The sequence below is a fragment of the Calliphora vicina genome, chromosome 2 (assembly GCF_958450345.1).
Source record: "Calliphora vicina chromosome 2, idCalVici1.1, whole genome shotgun sequence".
NCBI lineage: Eukaryota > Metazoa > Arthropoda > Insecta > Diptera > Calliphoridae > Calliphora > Calliphora vicina.
This window is the reverse complement of record NC_088781.1, coordinates 133531165-133556971: the sequence shown is the minus strand read 5'-3', so window position 1 is coordinate 133556971 and position 25807 is coordinate 133531165.

The following is a 25807-nucleotide window of genomic DNA, read 5'->3' as shown; positions in this document are numbered from 1 at the left end:
TTATTTTTGGTTTTTTTTATTTTATTTTCATTTAATGAAATGTCATGCTTTTTTTTGAGTTTTTAAAATTAAAAAAGCTAAAACTGCAAACCCAAACCATAACCGCCACACTTTCTCCATTTATTTCCTGTTCCTTTACCAAACACCACTATATTATTGCAAACTTATATGTTTGCTTAAGCGTTTAGCCCACAACCAAAAGTATGCTTTAGTTTTTTTTTTCATTTCTTGTGGGTTTCGCTGAGTTTGCTTCATATTAAACTAAAAAAATATTTAGTATTTTTTCTTTTGATTTCCTTTCTAAAAAAAAAAAAAAAATAGTAGCAAATAAAACAATTTTATTGGCCATTTGATTTAACGCTAAAAAACACACACATGCTGTATTTCGCACAGGCACAGGCACAGAAACACCCACACTGTCGCTCTAAAACACACATAGACGAGAAAGCTGTCTCACACTGTCGTTTCATATGTCAATTATTGTTGAATGACAGGCAGCAGCAGTAGAAGCAAAATAACAGAATGTAGTTATGCTACCACAAGCTCAGCGAAACTCCCTCAGTACACACAATTTGACCTTCTCCTCTAGTCTTTTTAAACATGTATGTAAATAAATTTTTAACTTATTATGCCCTACACTCAATAAGTAAAAAGGATAAATAAATGCAATATCAATTTGTCATTCATTTTGTACTGCACTTAATCAACATATGCCAGCTTTCAGTACCTTATAGAAAGGGAAAACAACTTTCCAAACACTTTTGATAACTTACGGTCCTCTATTTTACTATTATTTGGTGAAAAATTAAAAAAAAAAATTTGTGAAAAAAACTCGGGTTAAAAAATTAGTTTTCCCGATTTGGACCCATTGTAGGTCCCAATTACTAGGGCGCTAGATATGTCGTTGGAAAGGTCTTTGAAATATCTATCATTAGATATGCATATTGTCTATATTAATGGCTTAGTAATGCAGATATACATAGATGGAAAATAGGTAGACAAAATCGAGGTAGTCCTGGTTTTTTGCTTATATCTCAGCCATTTATAGGCCGATTTTCTTGATTTTAAATAGCATCCGAACCGGAACTATAACGGATATATAGATGTATGAATCAAGTATGTAACTTATTCTGGCGCTGCGGAAAGTTGATTTCAACATACAGACGGACATAAAGTATATTTTTTGGTGAAACATTTTTCCAAACAATTTTTTCAAAAAAATTTTATTAGTAAAAAAAATATCGTTGAAAATAAATTTGATGGAACATTTTTGTTGAAACAATTCGAGTTAATCATTTTTTCCCGACTATGATCCATTGTAGGTCCCAATTTCTATGGCGTTAGCTATGTCGTTGGATAGGTCTTTAAAATATCTATCATTAGATATCCATATTGTCTATATTAATGACTAAGTTTATATTCCATCATGACAACGCATTATAGTCCATATCATGCCCTCACCTACCACTATTTGTTTCGATCGATGGAAAACGCTGTCTCTCTGGGATACGCTTTACTTTAGAACAAAGTATGTATCCTATTGGCTTGATTCGTTCTTAGTCTCGAAAGCTGAACAGTTCTTTTGGCTCGGAATCCAACAGTGGCCAATACTTTGAAATATTTCAAAATAAAAGCTAAAAATTTGGGATTTTTTAAACTAAAAACTTTTTCTCTTAAAGATATTTTTAACATAATTTTACCATAAATTTGGGGTTTTTCCCAAAAAAAAATCGTCTCAAATCATTTTCACCAATTATTTCATTCATATCATTATTTTTTTTTGTATAAAAAATTTAATTTATGGTAAACTAATTGATCGCCCCGGCTTCGCCCGGTAGCATTTACTAATGTTAGTTCTTCAAGTTTCTCCAACCCACGCTCATCAGCCTGTTCTTAATTTTTTTGTAAATAAAATATCTAAATTTGTACTGCATACTTTAGGGAGCTTTTTTATTACAGTAGACTGGACTCACAAAAAAAAGAATTTCCGAGTCTTACCCGGAATTTTTTAATTTTTTTTCTTTACAAACCATCTCCTGAATTTCTAATCGAATAAAAAAAATCAGCCAAATCGCTCCAGCCGTTCTCACGTGATGACATTACATACATGGACCATTTAATTTTTATATATATAGAAGATAGAATAAAATTTCTTCTAAAAAAATTCACAAAAAAAAAAATCCTGCAAAAAAAGTTTTTGTGAAGAAACAAAGTTCTTTCTTCACAAAAAAGTATTTTTTTTCAAACAGATTCTTTAAAAATGGGGTTTTAGTATCAAAACATTTTATAGCTTTATGACAAAATACACTTTTTGCATAAAAAAGATTTTTCATAAGAAATAATAATAAAAAAAAATATGTTTTCTTAAAAAAGCTTTTACAAAAACAAGTTTAAACTACTTTTTTCATACAAAATATTTAATTCACAAAAAATGTTTTTAAAAAACAAGCTTAAAGCTACTTTTTTTCACAGAAAATATTTTATTCTTGAAAAACCATTTTTACAAAAAAGGTTATTATCTTTTAAAGTATTTTTCTTAAACACAAATCCTTTTTTCCAAGTATTTGATCATGTTTCTGCTATGGTTGCTGTAGAGACCTACTATACAGATTCATTCCCAACTAGAATCCTTCTGAACCCTCAAAATTCGATAATAACACCAATTATATTTAGATAAGCTTTTGAACACAAAAGTACTATCACCGCAAAAGCTCTTTGAGAAAAAAATCTATAAAGAATTTTTTTTTATAAATAGAGCATTTTCAAACAGAAACGAACTTTTAGAAAAATAAAAAATTTTCGGAAAAAAGCTCTTTTATCAAAAGAAATTTTATATTCTTCAAAACTAAATTGGATCTCAAAAACGGATTTTGTTAAATAAAAATTTGTTGGCAATGACGAATTTATAAATGTTTAAACCGTAAAAAAATTATGAAATTACATTAAATGATTTGATGAAGCAGTGTCACAAAAACCTTTGAAGAGACAAATTACAAAATAACTTTAAATGATTTAGATAACGTTAAGCTTTGCCACAAAAAACAAGAGATTTTAGCAAAAAAAGTTTAGAAATGCTTTTTAATAAAACTCTAAAAAAAATAGTTACTTACAACTTTAACTTTAAAAAAATCATAAAAGCTTTTGAACAAAAAAAAAAATAAAAACTGCAGAAAAATTAATTTTAATAAATAAGCTTTTAAGATAAAAGAATTAAAAATTTGTTTTATTAAAAAAATATAAAAAACATTTCAAGAAAAAAATAAAAGGTTGATAAACTTCGCATAAAAATATTTTTCAGAAAAAAAGTTTCAAAAAGCTTTTTGTAAAAAATCTAAATTTTTAAAAAAAAAAAATTGTGAAAACTCAATCAAAAATAAAAAGCTTTCTATTAAAAAAAATATATAAAAAGCTTTTTAACAATATAACTACATATTTTGATTTGAATTTAATGGATTTTAATATACTTCGCATAGAAAAGAAATACAACTTTTAACAAAAATGTTTCATAAAAGCTAATTATGTAACTAAAAAAATAAGTTTTATAAGCTTCCTAACAAAAAAAGTTCAGAAAGCTTTTGAACCAAAAAATTAAAAACTGCATAAAAATTAATAAGCATTAATGATAAAAATCTTTTTATTAAAAATATATAAAAAGCTTTTGAAAAAAAATATATTAAACGCTTAAAACTGCAGAAAAACTTATTTTTATAAAAAAGCTTTTTTTCTAAAAAAATATAAAAAGCTTTTTAACAATAGAACTTGCTAATTGAAATTAATGGATTAATTAAAGGTGGATAAACATTGCATAAAAATATGTTTCAGAAAAAAAGTTTCAAAAAGCTTTACGTAAAAAATCGAATATTAAAAAAATAAAAAAAAATTGTGAAAACTCAATCAAAGTATAAAAAGCATTTTTTTAAAAAAATATGTAAAACACTTTTTAGCAATATAATTTCAGAAAGTGGATTTTTCAAAAAGCTTTTACTAAAAACTTTAAATTTTTTCATACAAAATTTATGAAAACTCAATCAAAATATAAAAAGCTTTTTATTAAAAAAAATATAAAATGCTTTTTATCAATATAACAATTGAAATTAATGAATTAATTAATGGCAGATAAACTTCACATACAAATATTTTTCAGAAAAATTTCTGAAAACTCAATGAAAATATAAAAAGCTTTTTAACAATATAACTTCAGAAAGTGGATTTGCAATAAAATATTTTTCCAAAAAACTTTTTATTAAAAAAAAATATAAAAAGCTTTTTAACCATATAATTTCAGAAAGTGGATCTTGCTAATTTAAATTAATGGATTTTGATAAATTTGGAATAAAAATATTTTTCAGAAAAAAATTATCAAAAAGCTTTTCGAAAAAATTTTTTCATAAAAAATTTCGGAAAACTCAATCAAAATATAAAAAGCTTTTTATTATAAAAAATATAAAAAGCTTATTAACAATATAACTTCAGAAAATGGATTTTACTAGTTGAAATTAATGGATTTTGAAAAACTTTGCATAGAAAAGAATTACAACTTTTAACAAAAAAGTTTTAAAAAAACATTTTAACAAAATTGTTTCATAAAAGCTAATTATGTAACTAAAAAAATCAGTTTTATAAGCTTTCTAACAAAAACTGTTTCAGAAAGCTTTTGAACAAAAAAATTAAAAACTGAAAAAAATTAATTTTGATAAGTAAGCATTAAAGATAAAAAAAATAAAAAGCTTTTCATTAAAAATATATAAAAAGCTTTTGAACAATAGAACTTGCTAATTGAAAATAATATATTAATTAAAGGTTGATAAACATTGCATAAAAATATTTTTCAAAAAAAAAGTTACAAAAAGCTTTTCGTAAAATATCAAAATTTAAAAAAAAAAATAAAATTTAAAAAAACTCAATCAAAATATAAAAAACTTTTTATTATAAAAAATATATAAAAAGCTTTTTAACAATCAAATTTCAGAAAGTGGATTTTTTCAAAAAGCTTTTCATAAAAACTTTAAATTTTTTCATACTTTCTGAAAACTCAATCAAAATATAAAAAGCTTTTTATTAAAAAAATATAAAAAGCTTTTTAACAATAGAAATTAATGAATTAATTAATGGCTTCACATTAAATATAACTTCACATAAAAATATTTCTCAAAAAACCTTAAATTTTTTCATAAAGAATTTCTGAAAACTCAGAACAAAATATAAAAAGCTTTTTATTAAAAAAATATATAAAAAGCTTTTTAACAATATAATTTCAGAAACTGGATTTTGCTAATTGAAATTAATGGATTTTAATAAACTTTGCATAGAAATATTTTTCAGAAAAAAAGTTTCAAAAAGCTTTTCGTAAAAAATTTAACAAAATTTCTGAAAACTCAATTAAAATATAAAAAGCTTTTTATTAAAAAAAATATATACAAAACTTTTTAACAATATAACTACAGAAAATGGATTTTGATAATTGAATTTAATGGATTTTGATAAACTTTGCATAAAAATGTTTTTCAAAAAAAATTTCTGAAAACTCAATCAAAATATAAAAAGCTTTTTATTAAAAAAAATATAAAAAGCTTTTTAACCATATAATTTCAGAAAGTGGATTTTGCTAATTGAAATTAATGGATTTTGATAAATTTCGAATAAAAATATTTTTCAGAAAAAAATTATCAAAAGCTGTTCGATAAAATTAAAATTTTTTCATACAAAAATTTCTGAAAACTCAATCAAAACATAAAAAGCTTTTTATTCAAAAAAATATAAAAAGCTTTTTATTATAAAAAAATATAAAAAATTTTTATTAAAAAAAATATATAAAAAGCTTTTCAACCATATTATTTCAGAAACTGGATTTTTCTAATTGAAATTAAAAAATTTCAAAAAGTTTTTCGTAAAAAATTAAAATTTTAAAGAAAAAAAAATTCTGAAAACTCAATCAAAACATAAAAAGATTTTTATTAAAAAAAATATAAAAAGCTTTTTAACAATATAATTTCAGAAAGTGGATTTTGCTAATTGAAATTAATGGATTTTGATAAATTTCGAATAAAAATATTTTTAAGAAAAATTTCAAAAAGCTTTTCATAAAAATTTTAATTTTTTCTGAAAAAATTTCTGAAAACTTAATCAAAATAGATTTTATTTATTAGATCAACTTTCACAAGAAAACAATTTTCTTAAAAAACTTAAAAAAAAACTTTGCTTTTGGAAAAAAAAATTTCTTAGCTTTCTTAACTTTTTATCAAAAAGCTGTATTTTTAGTAATTTTACAAATAAAGCTTATTCTTAAAAGCAGCTTTAACACAAAATATAAATTTGTTCATAAACAATTTCTGAAAGCTTTAAAAAAATTAAAAAAAAATTTCAATCAAAATAAATTTTTTATAATAAAAAATTTCAACTTAACATTTTTCCACTTTTTTTAAATAAAGCTTATTCATAAAAACAGCTTTAACACAAAATATTATAATTTTTCCCTAAACAAACTTTTAAAAAATCCATTTAACATATGATAACATTTACTTTTCATAGAGTATAATCGATTCGTCACCACCAATTCCATTAATCTTAATTGTTTTTAGTTTTTCTTTATGGTTGGTAGGATTTTAGGGGTTTTTAAAATTCAAATTTTGTATAACTACTGTGTGTGTCCCAAATGTAACATTTTGAGTTTATAGATAATTTTGCTTATTTTTTATTTTTCTTTTTTTTGCTTTCTGTTTTTGGTTTTAGTATTTGGTGCCATTGTGTTTTGTGAGTCTGTGAAATTTCTATTTGTTAAGCAAAACTAACAATTAGTTTAGTTTTTGTGGTTGGCTTGTGGTTGATTGTGTCATTTTTCACTCTACTGTTGTACGTTTCAACTGCCTCTATCTTTCTCTCTCTCTACGGTTTCATTTATGTCAACGAGTTGGCCTGCAGTAAATGCAATCAAGAGTTTTATGTGCAAAAAAAAAAGAATGAAAGAAAAAAATAGTATGTGACTTATTTCCTTGGAGTAATACGAAATGTTGAGTGTTTTTTTTTTTTTGGTGCATATTAGTTTGTGGTCTTGTTTTAATGATTCTATACAGCCAAACTAACCAGGCATAGTTATGCATATAAGCAGATTTCTCTTAGAAAACTAAGATACAGAGAGACCTATTGCAAAATGTCAAGTAAGGCAAAAAGACAAGAACAAAAAAAAAATACAACAATTGTCAAATATTTCTTTTATTTTAATTATAAAACAAACATTTAAACTGTCGTCAGTTTTAAATATTTGAGGTTAAAGTTGTTGAGAAATTTCTGCCTGCAAAAGTATGCAATAGTTTTTCATTATGTCAAGATAAAGTAGGCTTTATATTTTATTTGAAAGGAAATTTTTGTTTATTCAGCTAAAATTAAATGGACACTTGGTAATTTTTAATAATTAAATAACGAATTAAAAGACTTTAAGAGTAAATTAAATATGAAGCATACATTTAGGCATGACCTTTATTTTGAAGCATTTTTTTAATTTAAATCCAGGCTATCATGAATTTTTATTAAAAACAACGTTTAATTTTATAATATTTAACTCAGATTTATATGAATTTCCTGTATTGCAATCATATTTCCTTTAAAAAAAACAATAATTGTTTAAATATTTAAATTTTCTACCAATTAAACCTATTACTATTTGTTATTTACTTTTACAAATTGTAATGTTTATATTTATAAATATTGACACATTAAATAAAAATTCAATTATTTAAATGTCTATTTTAAGGCGTAAAACTTTACATACTAACTCCAAATGTATTGCATACTTACATATAAACCCATGTTTTAAAAAAAAAATTTTTTTCTTGTTTATTTTTAAACTATTTATAAACAGCAAATATTTTCTATTTGTTTTTATTTTAAAAACATACAATTCAATCATTTATCACAAACAAAAAAAAAATACTAAAACTAATTATTAGTTTTTTCTTTGGGGTAAACACAACAAAGTATTTGCTAAACAATGTTGTTTATTTGTTAAATTTTGCATATTTTTTTTCAGTGGCCAGCCTTTTATTTAAACTACATTATATTTTCTAATTATTTATTAATTAGAAACGATGCCATAGTTCACATGTTAAATAAATAAATAAACAAACCTGCAAACGTGCTAAAAATCGTTGCATAGTTTTAGGTGTTGAAATAAAATAAATCAAATATTTTATGAATAGATTAAAAATGCCTAAATATTTTTAGTTTAATACAAAATTTTAGTTAAATTAAATATTAAAAAAATATTTAAAGATTTTTTGGAAAAAAATATTTGGAATAAAATTCCGGAAATTTAAAAAAAAAAATCCTCAAAAAACTGTCAAAAGGATATGTTCCAAAATGAAGCATATCCAAGAAAGAGAGAACGTTCTGCATCGATTTTGCAAAGCTCTTGATGAGTTTGACAACAATCTTCATGGAGTAGACTACAATTCTTTCTCTTCAAACTTTTTTTTGGCTGGCCCGTGTCAAATTTATCACTTCTGAACTGCACAAACCATCTCTCGCGCATTGGAATCGACGGAACACATTCACCATATGGTTTGGTGAGCAATCTTTGTTCTTCAGCGGCACTTTTTTTCATAATAAAAAATAAAATTAAACAAAAAAATTCAGATTTTTTTTTTCAACTTTGCCACACTATAACTACTCCTTAAGTTTTAATTAAAAATATCTTTTTACAGTATTTCTAAAGCCTATTTACTTCTTTATTATTTCCTTAAGTTTTAAGCCGATTGCTCTAATATTTTAGAAGTTTTATAGAAATTACCAATTACTTTCCATTTGACCTACTGTGCGTATGATTAATATTAATTAAGAGGTTGTTATCTTAAAATAATGATAACTTTCTTCTTAAAAGTGATAGAAAGATTATGAATTTAGTTTCTGAAAGCTAATATATTATAGATTTAGTTTCTAAAGAAGGCTTTTTGACGATTCTAAGAAAAATTTTATTTTTAGAACGATTATACATAGAATTACAAAATATTTTTTTTATAAATTTAAATATAACTTTTTGGTTTCTGTGGCGTTTGCATTAAAATTTGTAATTATGATACAGAAGCAGCTTTTTATTCAGAATTATGTTTAATTTAAATTTTTCAGTTGAAACTTTTTATCTTCTGATCATTTGTGGAACTAAAACTTAATATATTAAGGCTAAATCAGGATATATGATTCAAATATCATGTTTCCGGCTTCATTAATTTAGAATTATTAAAAAACTTTGCTTCTTTTAATAATTTGTTCCATTCTTTGCAAGTGGAACTACTTAAATCTTAATATATTAGAGTTAAATCAGGACACATGATACAAATACATGATATTTCCGGCTTCATTAATTTAGAATTTTTAAAAAAATTAAAAGTAGCATTAGACGAAAGAAAAATTAGCATAAAGTCCGTTTTAGCTTAATTTTTACATCAATCAGCAACATATTTAATTAATTTTAGGTTATTGAAAACAGAATTATTAAAAAAGTACCATTAAAAGAAAGAAAAAAGTACCTTTAATCTTCTATTTGAGCAATTATTATCTCAAAAAGTAATGTCAGTACTTTCATCTGAAAAAGTACCACTTAAGTGCCTCTTTATTATTTCATTGTTCTCCTAACTTTTATATTTAACACATTTCATTTGGAAAATATAATCAAAAAGTACCATTAATAGAAAAAAAGTACCTTTGAGTCCCTCTTTGTCTGCTTGTTAATTCAATTTAAGTTTCTTGGTTCATTAGAGGAATGAAAAGGTACCATAAACTGTATAAAACAGCGTTCCTTTGTTCGAGAACATTTGAGGAGCCGCAGAACAAAAAGTACTTTTTTCGAATTTTTTTACAAATTGATTTTTTTGGTATTTTTATAATATTTGGGTTGAACTCTTCTAGAAAAAATCAATTTTCCAAAATTTTTAAAATTTTCAAAAAAGTACCTTTTGTTCTGCCAAAAAGTACCAAACAGTTTATCCCCTTTCAAGCTTAAGTTCCAAAATAACTCCTTGTTAGTTAATTTTTGTAAAACTAAATGAAGTTATGTTAAAAATTTTATTGTTAAAAGCTCCTTTAATTTAATATGAATTAAAATATCCCTTATTTAGCCATTTTGGCCCCTTTTTTGTCCCCCTTTTAAAAGTAAGACTTTTATACAAATAAATTTCTTTTATACAAATATCATAATAGTAAATATTTACTTATAAGTAAATTTGTATATAAATTAGTGCAAACAAATTTGCTAATAAGAAAAGTACCACAAAAAGTACTATTTTGTCCCTTTAAAGATTATAATTTTGAAAAAGACTTTCATACAAAAAAATTTATCTGCCTTATAGACATCGCAATAGGAATTTCGTACTTATAGCTAAATTTTTATCAAAATTAGAATTAAAGAATGTGGGCTAATAATAAAAGTACCAGAAACAGTACTATTTTTGACCCTTAAAGGCTATAATTTCAACAAAGTACCAAACAAGAGTCTGATAAGTTTTTTTTTATTAGAAAAATATTCTTTAAATGAATTTTATCTTTAAAATTCATTAAAGGCTTCATTGTCAAAATTATAATAGTACAAAGGGTATAGAAAAAGTACCAAAAAGGTACTTTTTATTATTTTTCACTCTGGAATTCGATGATAAGGTTTTAAAAATGTGGGTTAATAACAAAAGTACCAGAAAAAGTACGATTTTTAACCTTTAAAGGTCAAAATTTCAAAAAAGTACCAATTAAGAGTCTCATAAGTTTTGATTGGGAAATAATATACTTTAATATTGATTAAGGGGTTCGTTGTCAAAATGATAAAAAGTACCAAAAAGGTACTTTTGATCATTTTTCACTCCGGATTTGGGTGTTAAGATGATAAGGGTTTAAAAAGTACCAGAAAAAGTACAATTTTTAAGCCTTAAAGGTTACAATTTCAAAAAAGTACCAAACCAGAGTCTGATAAGTTTTTGATTGGGAAAGAATATACTTTAAATGATATTTTATCTTTAACATTGATTAAAGGTTTCATTGTCTAAATGATAATAGTACAATGGGGATAAAAAAAGTACCAAAAAGGTCTCTTTCTCTTTTTCACTCTGGATTTCGATGGTAATGGATTCCGGATTTCGATGATAAGGGTTTTAAAATGTGGGTTAATAACAAAAGTACCAGAAAAAGTACGATTTTTAAACCTTAAAGGTTACAATTTCAAAAAAGTACCACACCAGAGTCTGATAAGTTTTTGATTGGGAAAGAATATACTTTAAATGATTTTTATCTTTAACATTGATTAAGGGGTTTCTTGTAATGTTACTAGAATGGTTCTTTTTAGGCTTTTTTCACTCCGGATTTGGGTGGTAAGATGATAAGGGTTTAAAAAGTACCAGAAAAGTACGATTTTTAACCCTTAAAGGTTACAATTTCAAAAAAGTACCAAACCAGAGTCTAATAAGTTTTTGATTAGGAAAGAATATACTTTAAATGATATTTTATCTTTAACATTGATTAAAGGTTTGATTGTCTACATGATAATAGTACAAAGGGGATAAAAAAAGTACCAAAAAGGTCTCTTTCTCTTTTTCACTCCGGATTTGGGTGGTAAGGGATTCCAGATTTCGATGATAAGGGTTTAAAAATGTGGGGTAATATTAAAAGTACCAGAAGAAGTACGATTTTTAATCCTTAAAGGTTACAATTTCAAAAAAGTACCAAACCAGAGTCTGATAAGTTTTTGATTGTGAAAGAATATACTTTAAATGATATTTTATCTTTAATATTGATTAAGGGGTTTCTTGTAATGGTACTAAAATGGTTCTTTTTAGGCTTTTTTCACTCCGGATTTGGGTGGTAAGATGATAAGGGTTTAAAAAGTACCAGAAAAAGTACGATTTTTAACCTTTAAAGGTTACAATTTCAAAAAAGTACCAAACCAGAGTCTGATAAGTTTTTGATTTGGAAATAATATACTTTAAATGATATTTTATCTTTAACATTGATTAAAGGTTTCATTGTCTAAATGATAATAGTACAAAGGGGATAAAAAAAGTACCAAAAAGGTCTTTCTTTTTTTCACTCCGGATTTGGGTGGTAAGGGATTCTGAATTTCGATGATAAGGGTTTAAAAATGTGGGTTAATTACAAAAGTACTAGAAGAAGTACGATTTTTAATCCTTAAAGGTTACAATTTCAAAAAAGTACCAAACCAGAGTCTGATAAGTTTTTGATTGGGAAAGAATATACTTTAAATTATATTTTATCCTTAACATTAATTAAAGAGTTCATTTTCAAAATGATAATAGTACAAAGGGTGTTGAAAAAGTACCAAAAAAGTACTAAAAAAGTACCAAAAAAGTATTTTTTACCATTTTTCGCTCCTGATTTCGGTAATAAGATGAATTTGTCTTCTCTTTTTACAATATGCTGCAAATTTTGGTTGCTAACAGATCACTGTTACCTAAATTTAGTTTTCTGCTTAATATTTTACTTCATTAAGTCTTAAAATTTTTGGGTTTCAGCCATCTCCCATCTCTTCAATATGTGTATTTACTGCTGAGTAACTAAGCCAAGCGTATGAAATATGATTTCAATTAAAATGCACCAGACAATGAATAAAGTTCTACTCTACATAAGAACTAAACTAAAAAAATAGAAAAAGAAGAGCAACAAAATGCAAAACTACTACTAATACACACATTCCAAAAAATAAAGAAAAATTTGCCATATCCTTTTTGTGATACAGTTTTTTCGTGATTTCAGTTCTTCAGCAACATTTTACTCGAGTATCAATGAAAATTAATACGCCATGTTGGCTGCAACGGAAGCGCCCTGCAATCAATCATGACTGGGTTTACATTTCACCAGAGGAAACACACACTTTAGGCTACACAGACACACAGACTTTCAGTTTTAACATTGTAGCCCCATGCATGTTTAAGTAACATACATATACATTGTGAAGTATTTTAGGAAAATCAAAAAAAAAATCAAATCAAAAAAACACGTTGAAAAGTCCTTGAATTACTATGCAGTGCTGGGCTTGCACAGCTTCACTTAAATAATGCTTTAGGTTTAGGCCTAAACGGAAAAAAATAACTCGGTAGATATGAGTATTACTGAATATTTATATTCCTTCCTAAAGTGTTTCTGCCACGAATTTCATTTTATTGGGGGTTTTTCTTTATTTTTTTCGTTGTTTTAATCAATATAGGAGGTTAAGCTAAAAAGTTATAGAGAAAAGTCCAAAAAATTATATAAAAAACTATAAATACCAATAGAATAATCAAAAAGTACTAATAGATGCTTACTCCAATTAGAGGCTTGTGTAACTAATTTCTTGTTTTATTAACATGAAATAATCAAAAAGTACCTTTACATGTAGGAAAAGGTACCATTTAGCTCCCCTTGCTACAATCAGTTACATATGTATATGGCCAATTTAATGTTTCTTGGTTGAACAATTTCAAAAAAAAATCTTAAAAAAGAAAAACTTCAAGAAATAAAAAGTACTGCAAAAAAAAGTACCAAAAATAAAAAGTACTTTTGCGATCACCTTTGCCAAATTCTTATTTCAATGTGGAAATATGTAACCAATTTCATGGTTCTTGGTTCATTAATTTAGCAAAATATCAAAAAGTACCATTAGAAGAACGAAAAGTACTATTTAGCCACATTTTGAAGAAAAACAAGTAAGAGTCCTATATTCGGCTGTGCCGAATCTTATATACCCTTCACCAAATTATACTTCAAAATTTTAAATATTTTTAGGTGAACAAAATTTAATTTTTTTTCCAGTTGTTTTTTTCATTTTTTGGAAAAAAAATTTTTTCGATTGTTATTTTAAATTTTTTTAATTTTTTTTTTTTTTTAAATTTAAATTTTTTTTTTTTTAAATTTTAAAAATTTTTTTTTTAAATTTTAAAATTTTTTTTTTGTTTTTTCACTTTTAAAAAAAAATTTTTTGGTTTTTCAATTTGTTTTTTTTTTGAAAAAAAAATTCGGGTTAAAAATTCCGATTTTGACCCATTGTAGGTCCAACTTACAATGGTTTATATACGTCGTTGCAAATGTCTTTGAAATATCTATCATTAGATATCCATATTGTCTATATTAATGTCTTAGTAATCCAGATATAGGTCAAAAATAGGTCAAAAATCGAGGTTGTCTGGTTTTTTCCTCATATCTCAGCCATTTGTGGACCGATTTTGCTGATTTTACATAGCTAAATTCTCTGACAGAATTGTTGAAGATTTGGATCCCGAAGATATCTGGGGTCTTCAGAAAATTGATTTCAACAGACAGACGGACAGACAGACAGACGGACATGGCTTAATGGACTCCGCTATCTATAAGGATCCTGAATATATATACTTTATAGGGTCGGAAATGAAAAATGTAGAAATTACAAACTTATATATACCCTTCTCACGAAGGTGAAGGGTATAAAAAAGTACCATAGGCGACTCAAAAAGTACTAATAAAGTAGTTTTAAGTTCCATTTTTTGGGATTCTTATTTAAATATGGAAAAATAAGGCCTATTTCCAATTAATTTAGGAAACTTAAAAAAATTACCTTTAGAATAAACATGGCTAAATTACGCCAAATGTATATGAAAATGATATTATAGCCTAAAAAATATAAAAATAATAAAAAAATTAGTGTTACAGATCATTTTGTGAATTTTCATAAATTTTCGAAAATTCGAAATTATTTTCGAACATATTCAAATTACGCCAAATTTATAAGAAAATCATTTTAGATGCCTATATAAATAACAATAATAAAATTTTTATTTATATAGATTTTTAGCCATGTTCTAAAATTCGAAATTATTTTCGAACATTGACAAATTACGCTAAATGTATAAGAAAATGAGTTTAGATGACTATACAATATAAAAATAATAAAAATTTTATTGTCACAGGTCATTTATGTGGATTTTCAGACATGTTCGAAAATATGAAATTTTTTAAACATTTCCAAATTACACTAATTACATCTGAAAATAAGTTTAGATGCTTATAGAATATAAAAAATTATTTTTAGAGTTGGACACTGTTCGAAATTAATTTCGAACATGGCTAAATTACGCCAAATGTATTAGAAAATGATTTTAGATGCCTATAGAATATAAAAATAATAAAAATGTTATTGTCACAGGTCATTTATGTGGCTTTTCAGCGATGTTCGAAAATTCGAAATTATTTTCGAACATTGTCAATTTGCGCCAAATGTATAAAAAATTATTTTAGATGCCTATAACATGTCTATACTATATAAAAATAATTAAATTTTTAGTGCCACAGATCATTTAGATGGACTTTTTAGCTTTTCGAACATAGAATTTCTTTAAGAAAATTTAAAATTTTTGCTACTTTGTATTTGATTTTAAAGGAAATGTTCAAAAATTAGATTTTTGGCAATGTTCGAAAATTCGAACTTATTTTCGAACATTGCAAAATTACTTAAAATGTTTTTGAAAATTATTAATAAAATCAAAAGAATATAAATAAAATAAAATATTTAGTGTCAGAAGTCATTTAAACGATCTTTTAACTTTTCGAACATAGAATTGCTTAAGAAAAATTTATTTTTTTTCCATTACTGTATTTCTTTTTAAAAGGAAAGCCCAAAAATTAGTTTTTTCCAATGTTCGAAAATTCGAACTTATTTTCGAACATTCAAAAAACCTATAGAAATTAGCTATTTTCCTTCAATAACCCTAATATGAAGCAATTAATGAAATTAAAACACTTATTTATCAAAATATCTTAATTCGAAATAAAAATTCTTTTAAAGTATGGAAAATCGGTGGAGTTTTTAAATCAAATTCTTCATTTTAAATCGTTTTTTCTTTCAAAAAAATACAGTTTTCCAAAAATATTTTAGTGCAAAATTTATTTGTTGAAATTTGTAACCTTTTCATCCTGCCCTTTTAGAAATTATAAACGTTTTCACACATGTCTATACTTATGTATGCATATGTATACCATTTTCCTTTTCATTTCTTTTTGTTTTATTTTAAACAAATATGTTTTTGTATATTTTTTTGTTTTGGATTTTGTTGATGGTTTTAAGGCTACATACTCGTGCACATTCGTACATTTTTTATTAAATCCTGTAATCAAGCGGAAATTACATTGGAAAACATTATTTAAAAAGAGCTTTAAATGGGCTTTGATGTTAACGAACATATGTATGAGAGTATTTAAGCGCACGAAAAATTTAGACCCGGTAGGAAATTTTCAAAATCTTTTTGAAATCTTACGAAACTGTAACATTATAGAAATAATGGCACAGACCAAATTGTTCTTACATTGTAGTCCAGTGTAAGCTGTTGTTGAATTTTTAGGTGTTTTGTCCTGCTGACATGTCCTATAAATGTAGGAGAAAGTCAAGGAAGTGACATTATGCAATAAATTCAGCAACTTGTCATTATTAATACTAAAAGACATTTCAGTTCCTTTTCGAAATTGTCCTGCTGACAAGTCAGGATGAGTGATGAGAAAAAATCGTTTTTGGAATTTCCAATTGGCTTCATTTTTGCTCACATATTTATATGCCATTTTCTGCTAAATATGTATTCGTATAATCGTCTGTCTGGTAGAGAAGAGTATCGTTGTTTATTTTTTTTTTTGTATCCCCAGTTTTTGGATTTGTTTGTTGGCATTTGGCTAAATGAATGGTAAATTAGTTTTTCATTAAAAATTTGTTTGTTTTTCTTCTTATGTGTGTTTGCGTATGTGTTTATGCATTTTTGCCAAATATTTTATTATCCCCATACGAAAAAAGTAAAGCAAAAACAGCATCAAGCTAATGTGGCTGTTTATTGCAAAAATATATTGATTGATGTTTAATTAAATTGGTAAAATTTGTTGTTCTTGCTTTCTTCCACACAATTGTTTTCAAAACAACGTGTAAATGAATTTGAATACATACATTTTTTTTCAATTTGGCAAAAAATTCCTAAAGGTTAAAGCTAAAAATACAGTTTAAAGCAAATTTCTTTCTCAGCCTAAAAATAGGCAATACATAATTACTTTTTAATTGGGTTAATGACAAAATTTGTTTTGATGCAAAACTTCTAAACTTTTAATCCCATCTATGCTAAATTTGCTATAATAAGACAGTAGGAGTTAAGCTTTCAAAATATTGTTGTTATATAAATCTAGTTTAAACAGGAAAAGAGCTATGGTATGCCAAAGTTAGCCATATCTGGAGTGATTCAAAATGATGAAGTTTTTTTGTTATGAACGATTTTAAGCAAGGAATTGATTGGATTTGAATAAAACTTGTCACAACTATAGAGTGCAAGTTTAGCATTCTTTACATGTAAACAAATTTATGAAATTTTAAACACCAAGTAAGCTACTGTGGGCCAAAATATAGCATTTAAATTTTGAGTTAATTACAAATTAAATATTTAAAAAAAATAATTTTGAAACATTTTCGAACATCCTAATCAAATAAGAAAATAATGTTTAATTCCTGCAGAATAAAAACGATTTTAAATTCAAAGATGCTAAATTTGTACATCTCAAAGGTCATTTTAATGAATTTTTAGCTTTTCGAACATGGAATTTCTTAAAGAAAATATAAAATTTCTCTATTTTGTTTACATTTTTTTAAAAGGGAATCTAAAAAATTACATTTTGGGCTATGTTCGAAAATTCGAAATTTTTTCGAACATTCCAAAATAAGGCAAAATATATAAGGAAATGATTATAAGTTCCTGGAGAACATAAAAATAATAATTTGTTTGTGACAAAGGTCATTTAAATGAATTTTTTGCTTTTCGAAGATGGAATTTCTTAAAGAAAATATAAAATTTCTCTATTTTGTTTACATGTTTTTATAAGGGAATCTAAAAAATTACATTTTGGGCTATGTTCGAAAATTCGAAATTTTTTCGAACATTCCAAAATAAGGCAAAATATATAAGGAAGTGATTTTAAGTTCCTGATGAACATAAAAATAATAAGAAACTAATGTTTATTTTCTGTAGAATTCATGTAGAATACAAAAATTTTAAATTTGTTTGTGTCAAATGTCATTTAAATAAATTTTTGGCTTTTCGAACATGGAATTTTTTAAAGAAAATATAAAATTTCTTTATTTTGTTTACATATTTTTATAAGGGAATCTGAAAAATTACATTTTGGGCTCTGTTCGAAAATTCGAAATTTTTTCGAACATTCAAAAAGATGGCAAAGTATATAAGGAAGTGATTTTAAGTTCATGGAGAACATAAAAATAATAAGAAATTAACGTTTACTTCAGTAGAATACAAAAATTCTAAATTTGTTAGTGACAAAGGTATTTAAAATGAATTTTTGGCTTTTCGAACATTGAGTATCTTAAAGAAAATATAAAATTTCTCTATTTTGTTTACATATTTTTATAAGGGAATCTGAAAAATTACATTTTGGGTTATGTTCGAAAATTCGAAATTTTTTCGAACATTCCAAAATAAAGAAAAATATATAAGGAAGTGATTTTAAGATCCTGGAGAACATAAAAATAATAAGAAACTAATGTTTATTTTCTGTATAATGCAAAAATTTTAAATTTGTTTGTGACAAAGGTCATTTAAATAAATTTTTGGCTTTTCGAACATTGAATATCTTCATAAAAATATAAAATTTCTCTATTTTGTTTACATATTTTTGTAAGGGAATCTGAAAAATTACATTTTGGGTTATGTTCGAAAATTCGAAATTTTTTCGAACATTCAAAAATAAGGCAAAATATATAAAGAAGTGTTTATAAGTTCCTGGAGAACATAAAAATAATAAGAAACAAATGTTTATTTTCTGTAGAATACAAAAATTTTAAATTTGTACGTGTCAAAGGTCTTTTAAATGAATTTTTGGCTTTTCGAACATGGAATTTCTTAATGAAAATATAAAATTTCTTTATTTTGTTTACATATTTTTATAAGGGAATCTGAAAAATTACATTTTGGGTTATGTTCGAAAATTCGAAATTTTTTCGAACATTCCAAAATAAAGAAAAATATATAAGGAAGTGATCTTAAGTTCCTGGAGAACATAAAAATAATAAGAAACTAATGTTTACTTAATGTAGTAATACAGAACTTCTAAATTTGTACGTGTCAAAGGTCTTTTAAACGAATTTTTGGCTTTTCGAACATTGAATATCATAAAAATATAAAATTTCTCTATTTTGTTTACATATTTTCATAAGGGAATCTGAAAAATTACATTTTGGGTTATGTTCGAAAATTCGAATTTTTTTCGAACATTCCAAAATAAGGTAAAATATATAAGGAAGTGATTTTAAGTTCCTGGAGAACATAACTTTTCGAACATTGAATATCATAAAAATATAAAATTTCTCTATTTTGTTTACATATTTTCATAAGGGTTATGTTCGAAAATTCGAAATTTTTTCGAACATTAAAAAATAAGGCAAAATATATGAGAAAATGATTCTAAACTCCTGGAGAACATAAAAATAATAAGAAACTAATGTTTATTTTCTGTAGAATACAAAAATTCTAAATTTGTACGTGTCAAAGGTCTTTTAAATGAATTTTTGGCTTTTCGAACATGGAATTTCTTAATGAAAACATAAAATTTTTCTATTTTGTTTACATAGTTTTATAAGGGAATCTGAAAAATTACATTTTGGGTTATGTTAGAAAATTCGAAATTTTTTCGAACATTCCAAAATAAGGCAAAATATATAAGGAAATGTTTATAAGTTCCTAGAGAACATAAAAATAATAATAAGTTGTATGTGACAAAGGTCATTTAAATGAATTTTTGGCATTTCGAACATGGAATTTCTTAAAGAAAATATAAAATTTCTCTATTTTGTTTAAATATTTTTGTAAGGGAATCTGAAAAATTACATTTTGGGTTATGTTCGAAAATTCGAAATTTTTTCGAACATTAAAAAATAATTTAAAATATATATGGAAGTGATTTTAAGTTCCTGGAGAACATAAAAATAATAAGAAACTAATGTTTATTTTCTTTTAAATGAATTTTTGGCTTTTCGAACATGGAATTTCTTAAAGAAAATATAAAATTTATCTATTTTGTTTAAATATTTTTATAAGGGAATCTGAAAAATTACATTTTGGGTTATGTTCGAAAATTCGAATTTTTTCGAACATTCAAAAAGGTGGCAAAATATATAAGGAAGTGATTTTAAGTTCCTGGAGAACATAAAAATAATAAGAAACTAATGTTTACTTAATGTAGTAATACAGAACTGCTAAATTTGTACATTTCAAAGGTCATTTAAATGAATTTTTGGCTTTTCGAACATTGAGTATCTTAAAGAAAATATAAAATTTCTCTATTTTGTTTACATTTTTTTAAAAAAGAATCTAAAAAATAAAATTTTGGCCCATGTTCGAAAATTCGAAATTTTTTCGAACATTCCAAAATAACGCGAAATATATTTGAAAATGATTTTAAATTCCTGGAGAACATAAAAATAATAAGAAACTAATGTTTATTTACTGTAGAATACAAAAATTCTAAATTTGTACGTGTCAAAGGTCTTTTAAATGAATTTTTGGCTTTTCGAACATTGAATATCTTCATAAAAATATAACATTTCTCTATTTTGTTTACATATTTTTATAAGGGAATCTGAAAAATTACATTTTGGGTTATGTTCGAAAATTCGAAATTTTTTCGAACATTCCAAAATAAGGCAAAATATATAAGAAAATGATTTTAAAATCCTGGAGAACATAAAAATAATAAAATTTTTCCAAACAAAAGTCAATTAAATGTATTTTTAGCTTTTCGAACATGGCATATTTAACACTAGATTAAAAATTTTAGCTTTTTATGTTTCTTATTCATCATGAAGGCCAAAAAACTAGTTTTGATCGTATGTTCGTAAATTCGAACTCATTTTCGAACTTTCAAAATCCTTAAAAAACAAATTTCAATATTCGAATTTAAAATTTAATTAAACATTTCTTTTTATATTTTCTTTAACTCTATTTTGTATTGATGGCAGTTTTGAGCTATGTTCGAAAATTCGACATTTTTTTTCGAACATTCCAAAATAAATCAAAATGTATTAAAAATTGAGTTAATATAATATCAGTGCAGAACGCAAATTACTCAAATTATACTTAATCATAATAATTAAGCTAAAATATTAACTGCCTACATTTAGGCTGTTTTACTTGTTCATTACAATTGTCTATCTATCGTTATTTAAACATGCTTAAACCTGCCAAGCCAATAATTTTTCTATTTACTTAAAACATAAATAAATGACATAACATTTATCATACAAATTCTATTAAAATAATACATTGTATTATTATTATTTATGCTTCACAAAATTTCTTTTCCTCAATTTACTCACTCCAAACTTTAAAACAAATACATATTTCAAAACTTTTGAGAAATTCCTACTTTTTGTTGGAAAGTTCCAAAACAATAAAAAATTTTAATCAATATTGTTTTATTTCTTTATTTCTAAACAACTGTCATTTGCCTAAATTTCCCTTAAAAAAAAAAACAAAACAAAACAAAACAAAAGAAACAATTTTACATACATATTTTTCATTATTTAATGCTGGTATATTTAGCAAAGCCTATTTATAGGGGTTGCTATTGTGAATATCCAGCTAAAACTGTTATTAATTGTTATTAACAGTAGCTACCCACTTATTAATAAACTAGAAAAATATTTTCAGCTGGAACATAAAGTTAATATTTTAAATGAATGTAAACAGAAATATGTAAAAATAAATTCAATATTAAAATAGAGGAAATAAATTTGTAATAAATATCTAGGGGTATTGGAAAAAGGGAACAAATTGTTAAATTTTATTTAGTTAAACAAAGTTTGAAATGTATATTTTTGTTCTAGTTCTGTTCTAGTTCTGTTCTAGTTCTGTTCTAGTTCTGTTCTAGTTCTGTTCTAGTTCTGTTCTAGTTCTGTTCTAGTTCTGTTCTAGTTCTGTTCTAGTTCTGTTCTAGTTCTGTTCTAGTTCTGTTCTAGTTCTGTTCTAGTTCTGTTCTAGTTCTGTTCTAGTTCTGTTCTAGTTCTGTTCTAGTTCTGTTCTAGTTCTAGTTCTGTTCTAGTTCTGTTCTAGTTCTGTTCTAGTTCTGTTCTAGTTCTGTTCTAGTTCTGTTCTAGTTCTGTTCTAGTTCTGTTCTAGTTCTGTTCTAGTTCTGTTCTAGTTCTGTTCTAGTTCTGTTCTAGTTCTGTTCTAGTTCTGTTCTAGTTCTGTTCTAGTTCTGTTCTAGTTCTGTTCTAGTTCTGTTCTAGTTCTGTTCTAGTTCTGTTCTAGTTCTGTTCTAGTTCTGTTCTAGTTCTGTTCTAGTTCTGTTCTAGTTCTGTTCTAGTTCTGTTCTAGTTCTGTTCTAGTTCTGTTCTAGTTCTGTTCTAGTTCTGTTCTAGTTCTGTTCTAGTTCTGTTCTAGTTCTGTTCTAGTTCTGTTCTAGTTCTGTTCTAGTTCTGTTCTAGTTCTGTTCTAGTTCTGTTCTAGTTCTGTTCTAGTTCTGTTCTAGTTCTGTTCTAGTTCTGTTCTAGTTCTGTTCTAGTTCTGTTCTAGTTCTGTTCTAGTTCTGTTCTAGTTCTGTTCTAGTTCTGTTCTAGTTCTGTTCTAGTTCTGTTCTAGTTCTGTTCTAGTTCTGTTCTAGTTCTGTTCTAGTTCTGTTCTAGTTCTGTTCTAGTTCTGTTCTAGTTCTGTTCTAGTTCTGTTCTAGTTCTGTTCTAGTTCTGTTCTAGTTCTGTTCTAGTTCTGTTCTAGTTCTGTTCTAGTTCTGTTCTAGTTCTGTTCTAGTTCTGTTCTAGTTCTGTTCTAGTTCTGTTCTAGTTCTGTTCTAGTTCTGTTCTAGTTCTGTTCTAGTTCTGTTCTAGTTCTGTTCTAGTTCTGTTCTAGTTCTGTTCTAGTTCTGTTCTAGTTCTGTTCTAGTTCTGTTCTAGTTCTGTTCTAGTTCTGTTCTAGTTCTGTTCTAGTTCTGTTCTAGTTCTGTTCTAGTTCTGTTCTAGTTCTGTTCTAGTTCTGTTCTAGTTCTGTTCTAGTTCTGTTCTAGTTCTGTTCTAGTTCTGTTCTAGTTCTGTTCTAGTTCTGTTCTAGTTCTGTTCTAGTTCTGTTCTAGTTCTGTTCTAGTTCTGTTCTAGTTCTGTTCTAGTTCTGTTCTAGTTCTGTTCTAGTTCTGTTCTAGTTCTGTTCTAGTTCTGTTCTAGTTCTGTTCTAGTTCTGTTCTAGTTCTGTTCTAGTTCTGTTCTAGTTCTGTTCTAGTTCTGTTCTAGTTCTGTTCTAGTTCTGTTCTAGTTCTGTTCTAGTTCTGTTCTAGTTCTGTTCTAGTTCTGTTCTAGTTCTGTTCTAGTTCTGTTCTAGTTCTGTTCTAGTTCTGTTCTAGTTCTGTTCTAGTTCTGTTCTAGTTCTGTTCTAGTTCTGTTCTAGTTCTGTTCTAGTTCTGTTCTAGTTCTGTTCTAGTTCTGTTCTAGTTCTGTTCTAGTTCTGTTCTAGTTCTGTTCTAGTTCTGTTCTAGTTCTGTTCTAGTTCTGTTCTAGTTCTGTTCTAGTTCTAGTTCTGTTCTAGTTCTGTTCTAGTTCTGTTCTAGTTCTGTTCTAGTTCTGTTCTAGTTCTGTTCTAGTTCTGTTCTAGTTCTGTTCTAGTTCTGTTCTAGTTCTGTTCTAGTTCTGTTCTAGTTCTGTTCTAGTTCTGTTCTAGTTCTGTTCTAGTTCTGTTCTAGTTCTGTTCTAGTTCTGTTCTAGTTCTGTTCTAGTTCTGTTCTAGTTCTGTTCTGTTCTAGTTCTGTTCTAGTTCTGTTCTAGTTCTGTTCTAGTTCTGTTCTAGTTCTGTTCTAGTTCTGTTCTAGTTCTGTTCTAGTTCTGTTCTAGTTCTGTTCTAGTTCTGTTCTAGTTCTGTTCTAGTTCTGTTCTAGTTCTGTTCTAGTTCTGTTCTAGTTCTGTTCTAGTTCTGTTCTAGTTCTGTTCTAGTTCTGTTCTAGTTCTGTTCTAGTTCTGTTCTAGTTCTGTTCTAGTTCTGTTCTAGTTCTGTTCTAGTTCTGTTCTAGTTCTGTTCTAGTTCTGTTCTAGTTCTGTTCTAGTTCTGTTCTAGTTCTGTTCTAGTTCTGTTCTAGTTCTGTTCTAGTTCTGTTCTAGTTCTGTTCTAGTTCTGTTCTAGTTCTGTTCTAGTTCTGTTCTAGTTCTGTTCTAGTTCTGTTCTAGTTCTGTTCTGTTCTAGTTCTGTTCTAGTTCTGTTCTAGTTCTGTTCTAGTTCTGTTCTAGTTCTGTTCTAGTTCTGTTCTAGTTCTGTTCTATTCTAGTTCTGTTCTATTCTAGTTCTGTTCTATTCTAGTTCTGTTCTATTCTAGTTCTGTTCTAGTTCTGTTCTAGTTCTGTTCTAGTTCTGTTCTAGTTCTGTTCTAGTTCTGTTCTAGTTCTGTTCTAGTTCTGTTCTAGTTCTGTTCTAGTTCTGTTCTAGTTCTGTTCTAGTTCTGTTCTAGTTCTGTTCTAGTTCTGTTCTAGTTCTGTTCTAGTTCTGTTCTAGTTCTGTTCTAGTTCTGTTCTAGTTCTGTTCTAGTTCTGTTCTAGTTCTGTTCTAGTTCTGTTCTAGTTCTGTTCTAGTTCTGTTCTAGTTCTGTTCTAGTTCTGTTCTAGTTCTGTTCTAGTTCTGTTCTAGTTCTGTTCTAGTTCTGTTCTAGTTCTGTTCTAGTTCTGTTCTAGTTCTGTTCTAGTTCTGTTCTAGTTCTGTTCTAGTTCTGTTCTAGTTCTGTTCTAGTTCTGTTCTAGTTCTGTTCTAGTTCTGTTCTAGTTCTGTTCTAGTTCTGTTCTAGTTCTGTTCTAGTTCTGTTCTAGTTCTGTTCTAGTTCTGTTCTAGTTCTGTTCTAGTTCTGTTCTAGTTCTGTTCTAGTTCTGTTCTAGTTCTGTTCTAGTTCTGTTCTAGTTCTGTTCTAGTTCTGTTCTAGTTCTGTTCTAGTTCTGTTCTAGTTCTGTTCTAGTTCTGTTCTAGTTCTGTTCTAGTTCTGTTCTAGTTCTGTTCTAGTTCTGTTCTAGTTCTGTTCTAGTTCTGTTCTAGTTCTGTTCTAGTTCTGTTCTAGTTCTGTTCTAGTTCTGTTCTAGTTCTGTTCTAGTTCTGTTCTAGTTCTGTTCTAGTTCTGTTCTAGTTCTGTTCTAGTTCTGTTCTAGTTCTGTTCTAGTTCTGTTCTAGTTCTGTTCTAGTTCTGTTCTAGTTCTGTTCTAGTTCTGTTCTAGTTCTGTTCTAGTTCTGTTCTAGTTCTGTTCTAGTTCTGTTCTAGTTCTGTTCTAGTTCTGTTCTAGTTCTGTTCTAGTTCTGTTCTAGTTCTGTTCTAGTTCTGTTCTAGTTCTGTTCTAGTTCTGTTCTAGTTCTGTTCTAGTTCTGTTCTAGTTCTGTTCTAGTTCTGTTCTAGTTCTGTTCTAGTTCTGTTCTAGTTCTGTTCTAGTTCTGTTCTAGTTCTGTTCTAGTTCTGTTCTAGTTCTGTTCTAGTTCTGTTCTAGTTCTGTTCTAGTTCTGTTCTAGTTCTGTTCTAGTTCTGTTCTAGTTCTGTTCTAGTTCTGTTCTAGTTCTGTTCTAGTTCTGTTCTAGTTCTGTTCTAGTTCTGTTCTAGTTCTGTTCTAGTTCTGTTCTAGTTCTGTTCTAGTTCTGTTCTAGTTCTGTTCTAGTTCTGTTCTAGTTCTGTTCTAGTTCTGTTCTAGTTCTGTTCTAGTTCTGTTCTAGTTCTGTTCTAGTTCTGTTCTAGTTCTGTTCTAGTTCTGTTCTAGTTCTGTTCTAGTTCTGTTCTAGTTCTGTTCTAGTTCTGTTCTAGTTCTGTTCTAGTTCTGTTCTAGTTCTGTTCTAGTTCT